The following is a 14,548-nucleotide window of genomic DNA, read 5'->3' as shown; positions in this document are numbered from 1 at the left end:
GATAAAGTAATAAAGGGGATAAATCTGATTAAAGCATTATATATATATGAAGTACTGTGTGTATGTGTGTGTGTGTGTGTGTGTATGTATGAAATACCAAGGAGAACCTTCCTTGAATAATTGATATACACTTAATAAAATGAAGCAAAGGAAGGTAAATCAGGCCCTTTTTGGAAATGGGTACTAGTGGGAGGGTGGAGGATAAACAGAGCAAGTGGAGAAGGTTGAGTTTAGTGGATGTATTTTGAATAAATATAGAACAATAAAACCTGCTAAAATTGTTCTAAGGGAGTGAGTGAGAATTAGAATGGAGGTGGTGAATCTAATTAAAATATATCATAAGTACATGTGTTAAAGCCACAGTGTATCTCCCGTATAACTATTATATGTAAATAAAATATAAAATAAAATATTTGTCTTATACTTGAGAATGATCCAGACACATTTGTAGATTATCCAGAAGTGTAATTTTCTGAGGGTTGATATTTTCCTTTGCAATGTTTCAGAGAAATAGAAGCTTGACAGAAGAAGCTCTAGGGTAAATAAACATTAAAATTTTTATTATGATAACAACATTGCTCTCTTCTGCTGGAAATTAGAGATGATGAAGTCATATGGGAAAGAGGGTCTTTTTGAGTGTTGGGACAAGAATGTTTTTGACGGAATTTACATGCATATTCTGTTAATATTCCATTTTCTGTGGAAATCAATGTATCAGTTTTCTTTACTTGCTGTTTCACTAACTGTGAAAAGAAATTACACAGAACCAGCTGTCTTAGTCACTTTGGGAATATTGTTGGTTTTAATTATCTCATTCCTTTTAAAATACCAGAATTTTATTATACTATAATTTTCATGTTAAGCACACTTTGATGATTGAAAAATACAGGATTTAAATTAAGCATAATAAAGACTGTAAGACAGCAGTCTAGATGATCAACAGAAAATATAAAGTATTCCCTATAAATAAGTGAGGAATATATTTCAGTGGAATAGTTTCCAGTGTGCAAAAATGCAAGAATGGGTATAAATGGGAAATTCATTCTGATGACTATGAACTTTTCCAGCATCTCACATTTCCATATATCATCTCATATATTTAGGATGAGATCCTAAATTGCCACAAATTTCAGCTTGCCAATCACCTGCCTGCACACACTGATACCCAGGTATGTACAGTGAGGGAGGAATTCTTCATCTCATGGAGCTAATAACAAATGACTGTCTTGGAATCTGTGTTAGATTCCCATGACATCTGTAAGAATTTTCCACCATTTTAGTGGCTTAAAACAACAGACTGTTATTCTACAATTCTAGAGATCAGACATTCAAAAATACTTTTTTTTCTCTTTTTAAATTTTATTTTATCATTTTTACATTTACTCACATGTGTACACATTGTTTGGGCAACTTCCCCCCTCCTCCTATCCTCCTCCCCCCTTCCTTGCAGCCTATTCTGTCCTCTTGTTCTCCAATTTTGTGAAGAGAAAACAAAAGAGATAATAAGAAAGACAAAGCATTTTCGCTAGTTTGAGGTAAAGAGAGCTATACAGAGAGATTCCTAGCATTGCTTCCATGCACATGTGTAATACTTTTAAGGGGACAAGTTAAAGTTTTGGCTGAGCCTCCTTCCTTCAGAAATTTCTAGGGTCGAATCTATTGCTTGCTTCTTCCAAGTTCATGTGGCTGTAGCATGCCTTAGTTTGTAGTTGTATCATTCCAGTTTCTGTCTTTGTAATAAAAAAAGACTTGTGTGAAATTTTTCTCTGCCGTATCTTCTAAGGGTATATTTGATTGAGTTTAAGACCCACTTAAATTTTCCTTGATAATCTGCCCATATCACGATCCCTAACATAGTCACCTCTGCAAAATCTATTTTTCCCTTTTCCATATAAAGTTGCATTCACAGGTACTATGGAATATGGTTTGGATATCTTTCGGGAGATACTGTCAGCCTGCTACATGTCTCCAGGGACACAAAGACCTCTGAGATTAATTTAATTGTCACATTTGTCTCCAGTATTCAGAGTATCAAATACTCTGAATGGAGTATTGTGGAAAAATTAATTATGCCAATTAACTAAAATTAATTCCCAAATTACCTTTATTAATCACAAAACTTCAAAATGTTAATTTCACTCAGTCAAGGTACATATCCAAAAGTTTGGAAGGAAAACGTATGCTGACTCCAAGTTATTATAAGTGCCTGTCATTATGTAGAACTGATACTTTTATTTGTTTCAAGTTCTGCATCTTAGAGAGTCATCATTAAAGGCATTCATTGTCCATTAATATCTGTCATTTATAACAAACACTAGTACCATGGCCAGCCATGATGATATCACTTCTTTTTGCTCTTGGAACTAATTGTTTTCTTGGAATGACTGGCAGGAGAGCCTCTTCTACATTCAATAAAATTATTTATTTTAGTCAGATGGTATTTAAGCTGGCATGAAGTCATGAGTAGGTCCTAAATGCTAGTCACAAGCAGTAAATCTACCTCCACCATCACCTATGTACAGAGTATTTTGCAGAAGGACATTGGCATGAATGAGAGAATAAGTACACATGATAGGACATTACTTCTTCCACTGTCATAGGGATGAACTATGAAATTTACTAATTCCTTACTTCCTACAGGACCTCCTACTTTCAAATTACATTTGGAATTGTACATTTTTATCTTAGCATGACTTCCCTGTGAAATAGAAGACCTACTTTCCAGACAAAAAAATTAAAGATCAGGCCTGGGCATGGCAGGTCACTCCTGTAATCTCAGCTACTTAGCAGACAGAGGTAGGAGGATCAGGGCCCAATGGTGGCCCAGACAAATGCATAAGACTTTATTAAAAACAAAATAAAACTAAAAGGTCTGGTGGAGTAACTCAAGTGGAAGAGCACCTGCCTACCAAGCCTGAGGCCCTGAGTTCAATCCCGAATAATACCCCCCAAAATAATAATAATAATAAAAGTGGTAAAACCCCAGAAATTAAATTTAAAATTTTAAATTAAATTGGCCTGACCACAGATAACAAGAGCATAGTCTGAGTCTCCTAAATGTTAATCCAAGGTTCTACTTTTCATCAAGAAAAATTCTGGGGAAGAAAGTTAAAGGGTTTTTAACATGACTCTTAAATTAATAAATATTTACACCACAAATGCTACCCTGTTGTATCTGGTGTTTGTTTTCTTATCATAAAAGTTATAGTACTAAGAAATTTGGAAAATAATGTACTTAGATCGTGTTTTGTAAATGATGATTCCTTGTGTTGGAGTCTCACTGACTTCCTCAGTCATTTACTTTGGTGAAAAGAAAATTACACTTGTGAAACATTTCATCCAAAGTCTACTATACAATGGGCATCTATGATATAAAGACTAGTAGTTATATTTGACACCATTATTTTTATTAGAGGAGATTTGGAACTTAAACATGCTGCTGTGTGAATTGAGTTCAGAATCAATTGTATTAACATATTATGCATATGTGAACTTTACTAGAGATCTTTGGATGCTTTTCAATGAACTTCATTAAAGAAAGAAATTAACAGGTTAAAAAAATAAATACAAAGAAAATGCAAAATACATGGCATTTGTTGTAGGCCAGGCACAAAGTAGCTGAAGTGACAGTTAAGTGCCACATCTCCTTTGACAGTGGCTCTCTATCAGGAGAATATATTCCTGATGGAATACAAAGCACCTTAAGCAGGAGTAGCGGTGAAAATTCCAAGAAAGCTGGTTAAGCCATTGGATGACATAGCCTGAGGTCACAAGATACAGTACAGGAGCAGAGGCAGAATAATTACTGACTCCTGCTTCAGTGGGAAAGAGGTCATGGTAATTTTTTCTCAGGGTCTTAGAAGTTTCTGACCAAAGTCTCTTGGATAAGAAGAACAAATAGGCACTCTATCCTGGGTTAATCATTTTCAGAATTTAGATTTTCCAAGACAATAAGATTTCAATGATGGAATTAAAGCATTGCCTAAAATTTGGTGAATCAAGTAAAAGCATTCAAACACAATACACAAATAACAATAAGCAAGCAACCAAAAACATAACTTCAATCTACTGTTTGAACCATAAGATAAAGATAAGAATACTTTGAGCTCCAAAACATTTTTCAGTATGAACAGGACAATTCCAAAATGGACAGTCTATAAATTGAAAAGAAAATTAGCTTTATGAAATATCTATATTGTTATAATAACCTGCTTTTCTTTTACAATGAAACTTCAGTCAAGAACAAGAAACTGATTTGGGGAGCGACTAATCTGTTATAGAATCCTCATTTACAACATGAGATCATAAATAAGGAACTTTTTTCAGACCATCAGCATTATTGGGACAGATAACTATTAGGGGTGAGGCAGAATATGATATGATCATTTCTGCAGAGAACCAGTAAATGCTGAGCACTCTGATAATGTCAGTGTACTATACATCCTGGGGGATTTGTACATATATGAGTGTGTTTTGATCCTAACGAGTTCCTTAATCTCACTAAACTTCTGGGTTTTCAGACGGGAGAAGACAAATATGTTTGGCTTCAAGGTGCTGAGAGTTTTTACTATCAGATAAAATGTTAAGTTTTACTTTTAGTCAACAAAATAATTCATCCCTTGACATAGAAACATTTGCAGCAGTCAGTAGGAGAGAATTTCTCTTTGTTAGTCATACAGGGAGCTCTGACCCGAGCAAGACAAGCAATTTCTAAGAAGTTCAATCTCTGAGCAGGACTCAGATGAGTGTCCAGTTCCAAGTATGGCAATTGTGTCACATCTAATATATAGGCAATTGGATTGATAGCAGTGCTAACCCAAATACAACACTTTGACTTTACCCAGAAGTATTTACTCCACTTTAACTCTTATCTCTTTTATTGATTTATAATTTCTATTTGACTTATCTCAAACAATCTGCAGGAATAAATCCAGTCTGAACTCAACCAGTTCTGGTACAGGCAGCCTCACTGGCATTTTCATGACTTTAAAGTGTTAACTTTCCTGAAATCCTTCCCGTGTATGTATTTATTAATATTGCTTATCTTCTTGTACTCCAGTTTACATGTGTCTCTAAGAGGTAAAAATAACAAGGGAAGATAGAGTCTTTAGTATAATGTTCATTTATGAAGAGAATATTAAATGTAAATTCTTACCCTCTCATTTTTCTTAAAAGAATGCTCTCTGGCCAGTGGAAAATAGGTCAAGAATTCGTTCACTCAGGTAAACTTTCTTCTATCTTCTGCCTTTGCCAGAGGAATTCCTTTTGAGTTAAAGAACCTTCAATTCCATAACTCTCATCTAGGCCTCTAAAAAAGATCCAATACTTCCAGCTTCTCTCAAAATTTCCAAATCTATAGTCACAAATACTTAGAAGTCTAAATTGTCCAAAGTGTCTAACATATTTTCATTATTAAACCAATTTGAAGGATCTAGGATTAAGAGGAAATACACAAGTCTATCTTCTTCACACAAAGCTGGCACATTTCCATCTCTTTACATTATGTATATCTCTATATTCAACCATATTTTAAAAATATATACCACATTAAATTTCAATTAGTGTTTTTAGATAACAAACCGTTAAGTTTATTTACTGATCAGAATAATGCTTTGAAATTAGTGTTTGCATCCCTACTTCACAGATAAGCTTAGATCAGAACACTGAGTTTTTCATTATATGACTTGCCTAATGTTGAAATCTGGTCAGCAGTAAGGTTCAGTCCTTGAATTTAAGACTCCACTGACTCCAAGACCCATCATTACTTGTTGATTAGACTATCAATTTACCTTGTAAAGCTCATATATCATTTTTGTTATTAAATTGATGTAGGAATTATTGAGCTTACAAAGTGCAGATTTATTTCCAGTTGGGCCATGTAGAGTCTTTAATGCACAAATGTTCCCTCTGAACTTTTACAAGAGGCATATGGAAGTACATCCTTGAAAATACAAGCATCTATTTGACTTGTTTGTTTTTCTTCATAGAATATCTTGAATATCATTGGGGAAATGTAGCCCAAGGCTATAAGCAGTGTTTAAGTGTGTCCCTCTATGGGTTCTATGGGAAAATTTTGTTTGAACCTTGTTTTGAACATTTAATATTCTGTTGCATAAGGTCTTCTGAAACCAAATCCACCCTTTTGCCCCTTTTCTGTATCTTTTTCAAGCCCCATAATCTTTAAGTAAAATTATCAGACAAAGAAATGCCAGAATCTCCTATCTGCCAATTTAAAGTAATGGATTAGAATCAACTAACTCAGCATAAAACTCAAGGGCTTTAGATTACAAGGAACTGTGGACATTTTTAGATGTTATAGAATGGTCAAGATTTCAGAACATGCCTAAGAATGGTCAAATCTAGATCATGTTCAAAAGGAAAGGTATGGGGATCATATACCATGAACAGCATAAGAACAGTGATCACCCTAGAAAAAGTCAAAACAGACATACCAGAGATACAGCACAAACTTCTTTACTCATAATTTTACCTAGAGCCTATGGGGGATTCTGAACTTGAATCCTGACACCACTGTTAAATTTTTTATGCTTCAATTAAAGCAGTCATATGAATAATATATACTTTTAAAAGATTTTGAAGAATCAAATAATATAGATAAAGCATATGGAAATAATATTCAATCAATGATGAAAAAGGAAGAGAAGAAGAAAGAGGAGTTGAGGGAGGGGGAAGAAGAGGAGGAATGAGAGGAGGAGGATCACTATTGTCTTTGATTGTCATTTCTGAAATGAGGACCGGAATGACTGGCATCCTAAAAAACACACTTCATCAGGTAGCCAGTTCATGATAAAAAAGTGTGGACTGACAGGACTGAAGTGCTTCTTGTAGAAAAATGCCACATACTATTTTATTTCTTCAAATACAGGTCCCAAACCAGAATAGACACCAGGCATTGGAAAGTTCAGGATTTACACTGATAACAATATGTTTACCAGCACCCAGAAGTATCTTTTGCTCCTATGTAAGGGCACCTGGGTGGGGTTTGAGGGCCTCATAAATAAGGGGGTGATTGCTCACTGCTAGGGTTCCAACCTGACCACTTTGGGGTGTGCCTAGACTCACTATAAACTTTTGAGCTGAGTACCTGGATGGAAAGAGATCTACTTTCATTTGGAAGAGCAATGGTGGAGCTCCTGCTTCTCACCCTTTGACAGTTTAGTGCAAAGCAAGGAGCTGTGAATGAGTATTTCTGATTTTGTTGATGAGACCCGGATGAAAAGAGACATTTTTCTTCAAAGAGTGATTGGCTTCATGTATATGTACCACATTTTCTTTATCCATTCATCAGCTGGTGGGCATTTAGGCTGATTCCACACTTTGGCTATTGTGAATAGTGTCATAGGTAAAAAAGAAGTGATCATTTGCCTTACACCCAATTCTGTGCCCACCCACGCTCCAACTGGAGGTAAAAGAATATTTTCAGTACTCTGAGGATTTGGCTTCATTCTCTCCTTGACACATTGAGTAGAATTTTCCATTATTCTTTCTCACTATTTTACTGCCACTAATTGAGAATTAGTCTCTCCATGTGGAATTTTTTAAAATTTTACTGTCAAATTCAAGAGGAAAAGTTTTTGAAGTCAGTCAGGGAACACTTTTGTGACTTAAATTTGAGAAAAACTTGGAGAAGATTTAGGGTGATTAGAGAGAGAGAAGGCAGAAGTATTAGGATCAAAGATGATGAAAACTGTGATTTAGAATATCTGTTCTCTTTTATAGGATTGGTTTCACTTTGAATGATGGTCATCATCAATGTAAACCTATGTTCCATTTCCACAGAAATCTCCAAAGAAGAATGACCATTGGAAATCACTCCACAGAAGCCATTTTTGTCTTAGTGGGTTTAACACAGCTGTCAGAGCTGTAACTGCTCCTTCTCCTCCTGTTCTTAGGAATCTATGTGGTGACAGTGGTGGGGAACCTGGGCATGATCTTCCTGATCACCGCCAGCCCACTGCTACACACTCCCATGTACTATTTCCTCAACAGCTTATCCTTTATTGATTTCTGCTATTCCACTGTCATTATCCCCAAAATGCTGGTGAACTTCCTAGGGAAGAAGAATATAGTCCTTTATTCTGAGTGCATGGCCCAGCTCTTCTTCTTTGTGGTCTTTGTGGTGGCTGAGGGTTACCTCCTGACTGCCATGGCCTATGATCGCTGTGTTGCCATCTGTAGTTCACTGCTTTGTAATGTGATCATGTCCTCTGGCTCTGCCCACTGCCAGTGCTGGTCTTCTTCATCCTGGGTATTCTGTCTGCTGTGGCCCATACAAGTTCCATGATGAAACTGACTTCTGCAAATCCCACATCATCAGTCATTATTTCTGTGATGTTCTTCCCCTCCTCAGTCTCTCCTGCTCCAGCACACACCTCAGTGTGCTTCTACTTTTTGTCATTGGAGGACTCAACACCTTGGAGCCCACTGTAGCTGTGGCTGTTTCCTATGCCTTCATCTTCTGCAGCATCCTTCACATTCGGTCCTCAGAGGGCCGGTCCAAAGCTTTTGGAACTTGCAGCTCTCATCTCATGGCTGTGGGGATATTCTTTGGGTCTATCACCTTCATATATTTCAAACTGCCTTCTAGTAACTCCCTGTACCAGGAGAAAGTATCCTCTGTTTTCTATACCACAGTGATCCCCATGCTGAACCCATTGATATATAGTCTGAGGAAGGAGGATGTAAAGAAAGCACTGATGAAAGTCTTGTTGGGGAGATAAGTCTTGATTTTGGAGTTTTACAGATGACAAAAATGAATAGTTTCCCATGAGTCTATGGGTTTTTTGTTCATTTTCTTTGGTATTCTGTTTGTGTGGTTGTGATATCACACCCAGGACCTACTGCATGCTAGGTAAACACAGTAAACTACATCCCCAGGCCTAAAGCATAGCTTTTTGAAATGTGTTTTTCATCTATAGTTGATTCAGTTTTTACAATAAAATGAAAAGGGAGATCCAGACCTGGTGGTCAATGTCTGTAATTCCAGCACTCAGGAGGATGAGTCAGTATGAGCAGGAGTTAAAGGCCATGCTGGGCTATCTAGTGAAATCCTATCCAGAATTTTGTAAAGTCTGTTTTAGTATTGATATCTTTTGACAGGGAAACTGTTGGTTTTTTTTTATATATACTGTGATAGAAAAGGGATGAGATTTTAGAATTTCGCTACCATGCTTGGGTGAAACAGGTCCTGTTTAGAAGAATTGATAGCAGTTGGAAGGGGAAGAACATGGAGAAAAGACATAGGAGCATGAATATAGTGCAAATACTGTGTACACATGTATGCAAAAGGAAAAATGAGGCTTAAAAAAAATTCTTAAAACTATTCCAGGAATAAGGGGGAGAGAGGGCTAAAGCAAAATGATGGAGAGGGGTGAATTTAAGTATGACATATTGTAAGAATTTTTGTTTTCCATTAGTTTATTTATTAGGATATATTCATTGTATGGAGTATTCATTGTGACAATTCCAAACAGGCTTATATTGTATGTTGGTTACAGCCCCACCATTTACAACAGCAGTGAAAAGATAAAATACAATTGAAATACTTAACAAAAATGTGAGAAACCTACATGAGGGATACATTCAGGTGTTCCCAAAATATACAATAAGAGACTTGAACAAATGAAAAGGTTTTAATTTTTATTGGATAGACTCACTAAATTAAAGATATTGCTTCTCTCCAGCTGACCTATAAATTTAAGACAACTTTAGTGAAAATTACAAACAAAAAATTCTAGAAAATTTCTGACTTTACTGAAGTATCATCAGTACATGAAAGTGAATTGAAACACAGTTGATGTACATAAAACTGCACACATGTAAATGCAAAATTTGAACACAAAATCTCAACATCTGGCAATTTTTTATAAGCAAAACACTCAACACATTTAGTGTATTTTCTTGAATAGGTTTCAAGAACATTTATGAAGAAGCCAGATTGAGAAGTAAAAAAGTCTGGATTATTATAGAATTTTTAAAAGAAGGGCAGCTAATTACTAAGAGTATCTAAAATATCAGACACTGTCAGTCATTTTTTTTAAAATCAAAGGAGTCCTTTAGGAGAGTAAGAAATAATTTGTAAGAGAAGAGTAATGATTGATACAATAATTATATACAATTTGTATGTTTAAAGGTACATTTAAAAAGACACTTTTATTAATTTGAAGATGCTTGCAAGGTTAATATGAAGTTTATTTTACTTAACAACAATTGGAATTTTTGTAAATTTTTATTTTATTCATATGTGCATACAATGTTTGGGTCATTTCTCCCCCGTTCCCCGCCCACCCTCCCTTTCTCCCCTTCTCCCTCTTCCCCCCCTTAGCCCTCGCTACCCAGAAGAAACTATTCTGCCCTTATCTCTAATTTTCTTGAAGAGAGAGTATAAGTAATAATAGGAAGGATCAAGGGTTTTTGCTAGTTGAGATAAGGATAGCTATACAGGGAGTTGACTTGCATTGATTTCCTGTACATGTGTGTTACGTTCTAGGTTAATTCTTTTTGATCTCACCTTTTCTCTAGTTCCTGGTCCCCTTCTCCTATTGACCTCATTTGCTTTAAAGTATCTGCTTTAGTTTATCTGCATTGAGGGCAACAAATGCTATCTAGTTTTTTGGGTGTTTTACCTATCCTCATACCTCCCTTGTGTGCTCTCGCTTTATCATGTGATCAAAATCCAATCCCCTTGTTGTGTTTCCCCTTGATCTAATGTCCGCATATGAGTGAGAACATATGATATTTGGTCTTTTGAGCCCGGGTAACCTCACTCAGAATGATGTTCTCCAATTACATCCATTTACCAGCAAATGACAATATTTCGTTCTTCTTCATGGCTGCATAAAATTCCATTGTGTATAGATACCACATTTTCTTAATCCATTCATCAGTGGTGGGTCATCTTGGCTGTTTCCATAACTTGGCTATTGTGAATAGTGCCACAATAAACATGGGTGTGCAGGTGCCTCTGGAGTAACCTGTGTCACAGTCTTTTGGGTATATCCCCAAGAGTGGTATTGCTGGATCAACTGGTAGATCAATGTTTAGCTTTTTGAGTAGCCTCCAAATTTTTTTCCAGAGTGGTTGTACTAGTTTACATTCCCACCAACAGTGTAAGAGAGTTCCTTTTTTCCCGCATCCTCAACAACACGTGTTAGTGGTGTTGCTAATGATGGCTATTCTAATGGGTGAGGTGCTGGATATATTTTGAAAGCATCACCACCATCAAGATAACAAATACTAATTCCATTTTAAGTGTGTTCTTTTGACCTCTGTCCACAGGCAATAACTGATTTAAAGATATAAATCTTGTCATAGTAGACTTGATGGCATTTTCTATAATTTCATGTAAATGGAATCATACTGTATGTATTAATTGTGCTTAGGTTCTTCACTAAAATAGTAATTTAAATGTTCATCCTTAAATTCATTTTATTGTCTAGTAAACTTCTCTTGTATGAATACTGAAATATATTCATTTATCTGTAATAAATTGTTTGGAACTACTACTTATATAATTGCCATGAACTCTCCTGTCATGTCTTGATGTAGACATATATTGCTGTTTCATTTGAGCCAATACCTACAAGTGGAATAGCTGAAGTACATGGTTAGGTGTGTGCTTAACTGTTTAACAAATTGCCAATCTGTTTCCTAGTATGGCGTATTTTAAATATGAAAAATAAAGGTGGTTTGTATCATAGTCAATATTGAATTTCATATATTTTGTCTTTAATGTAATAATTTGAATATGTATTATAGGTTTTTCATATGTTTTCCTGAGTGCCTAATGGTACTAGGTATGGTTTTATGTGCTTATTGTTAATCTACTTATCTTATTTGCAAATTAAAGTCTTTTGCTCAGTTTCTTACTGAGTTTTGATCTCTTGTTATTGAATTGTACTTAAAAGTTTATTCTGGATACATTCTGTTTCTGGATGGAAGACATGTATCAAATATGTGTTCTGGAAATATTTTATCTAAGTCTGTGATTTACTTTGCATGTTCTTTATGGTGTTCATCAAAGACAAATGTATTTCATTTTAATGTTCAATTTATCATTTCTAAATTATATGTGTATATTCCTAGAAATCTTTACATACTTCAAAGTTTCAAAATAGATTTTCTTCTATTATTTTTATAACTTTGGGTTTTACTATTAGGCCTATGATCTATTTTGAGTATTTTTACTAGGTTTCTTTACTCTGAAGAATCCCTGTATGGATTTTTAGTGTTTTTCAGATTTCTGAATGTAAATAAGAGAAAAGTAGACTAAAGTAAGTTCATATCGCTGTATTAGAACTGCAGTAAATCTAGGCTAATTTAACATTAAGATTTTTATATAAAAATGGAAAAATGCTAGAAACCCACTTAGTATGAAAAGCTTTGGGGGAAGTTAGAAATATCATATATTAAAACTTTTAAAATGACAAAAGCCTTTGAAGTGAATAAGAGGAAAGGAAGTCCAATGAACACAACATCCACAATAGGATTCAGAATATAGAAAATTAAGAATATCACATAATATCATCTGAAATGGCTGAGAATAGATTGATTATTTTAGTAAATAATGCTAGCAATCTGAAATGCCCATTTAGCAAAAGAATGAATGAGAAATACGTCCACATCCTATGTATTGGAGAATAAACTCCAACACAAGATCTACAAAATTAAGTGGAAAAAGTACCAAAAAAAGTCTTGGGAGAATACCCCTATAGTCTGGACACTGGGCAGAGTTTTCTAAGTGTTGCACAAATTCCCAAGGATTTAAAGGTAAATGTTATAAACCTTATTATGCCAATTTTAAAACTAATGATAACAATTTCAACATAAAACACTACAAATGACTTTTCCTTTTCATTGATACTGATAATATGGTCTCTCATTATTGCTTGCTAAGGTATGAGGAAACAAAAATGTATATTTCTTCTCTAATTCTCGATTACTATGCAGAAGTCATTGCTGCATCAAATCCTCATACTGGGCTTAAGACTTGGGGAAAAAGTGGATTTGTTACCCATAGAGGTCTGTCAGTCTGTTGCCAAGGCTGCCTACTTTACCTTGTGATGAAGGCAGGGTAGGAAATGTGACTGTTTCCCAAGTTATTATCTTGCCTTTCTGCTTCTCTGTGGTTTCCAGCTGACCTGTCCCTCTTTTGTGGTTCCTGATGCTCTTCACTTCTTTCATTTTTCATAACATAGTCTGTCCTTTGTTGTTGTGACTCTACCCATCCATAGAATCAAATAGAGAAAGCTTCTACTCTACCATCTTTGCACATCTCAGATTTTGAGGCTGTGTTGTCCAAAATCAAAGTGCCAACAGATTCAGTTGTCTGGGGAGGGTGGCTTTCTGCTTCCAAGATAGTGCCTTGATACTGGCAACATTGCTTCCTCATGGCAGAAGTGGGGAGGTCAATAGACACCTTTTTATTATAAAAGGTAGGAAGTTAATAATAGAATAAACTCCATAAAATGCTGAACATCAATATTTATCAAAACTTTGAATTGAATTATGCAATGAAGAAACAAAATTGTTCTCAAGAATTTGACAATTTTTATTAGCATTCACCCATAAGCATTCATTAACAATAAACAATACCAGAGAAGACATCATTATTATAGAGATGCAACAGAGTTGAATATGATTATACCTTGGAGTGGTGAGATCTACAGAAGAAGAAAACACATGTGGTTATCACTGAAAGATGTGTAGACTTTGGAAGGGCATAATAGAGTCAGAAACAATATCAGCATGGAGAAGCAAGGAGAATGAAGACAGGGCATAGAAATGACCCCAGAATACAATATTGTTGTGATATTATAAAAAACTGCTCCAAGCACATGACATGCACCTTGTTTTTATTTTACAAATTTGAAGGTAAACTTATGACAAAACAAGGTAACTTTATGCCTGTTACATGAGATAGATGATTTTGAAAATATAACTCAAGAAGATTTAAATGTTGATGGTGCTGGGTTAAAGAACAATAAGGAGCCCTGTGCTGTGCCTCTGGGTGCAGCACACTAAAGGGAGCATGGAGATTTCCGTGCTTGTCTCATTAATGAAACTTTTTTGAGAGCTTTGAAGCTTAGAAGGATCAGAAAAATCACAACCATGAATAAAATCAGAAAGTGGCTCAAAAATAAAACAGAAATATTTTGTGAGCAATAATATGGGTAGATGAAAAAATGTCATTTAAGTGCTGCTATCAGTGGGAGGAGAAGATGTGGGAGCTGAGGTCATGATGGATGGCACCAAGAGCTACTGAACTTACTGAAGGGAACAATTTTCAGCCAGGAGGATAATGTTGAGTTTTCTAGTTGTAGTCAAGAACACTAATAGGAGTTTAATTGGACAAGGGGAAGAAAAAGAATTTTTTGGTGGTACTGGTGTTCACACTCAGGGCTTCACGCTTGCTACTCAGGCACACTTCCACGTGAGCCATTCTGCCAGCCCAAAAAAAGGAAAGTTATTGTATTATAGTCTCCTTCCCTGCACCTCCAAAAAAAAATCAAATTTTTCTCCACAATGG

General features: G+C 35.4%; 1 pseudogene; it reads left to right on the top strand.

Annotated features, from left to right (window-relative positions):
- The first annotated feature begins 7,816 nt into the window (after positions 1-7,816).
- LOC109678640 (olfactory receptor 8D1-like) lies at positions 7,817-8,741 on the top strand (annotated as a pseudogene).
- Positions 8,742-14,548: the final 5,807 nt, after the last annotated feature.

This window comes from Castor canadensis, chromosome 2, assembly GCF_047511655.1.
Source record: "Castor canadensis chromosome 2, mCasCan1.hap1v2, whole genome shotgun sequence".
In the NCBI taxonomy this organism is placed as follows: Eukaryota; Metazoa; Chordata; class Mammalia; order Rodentia; family Castoridae; genus Castor; species Castor canadensis.
The sequence above is the reverse complement of the archived record's forward strand: the minus strand, read 5'-3'. Positions and strand labels throughout refer to the sequence as shown.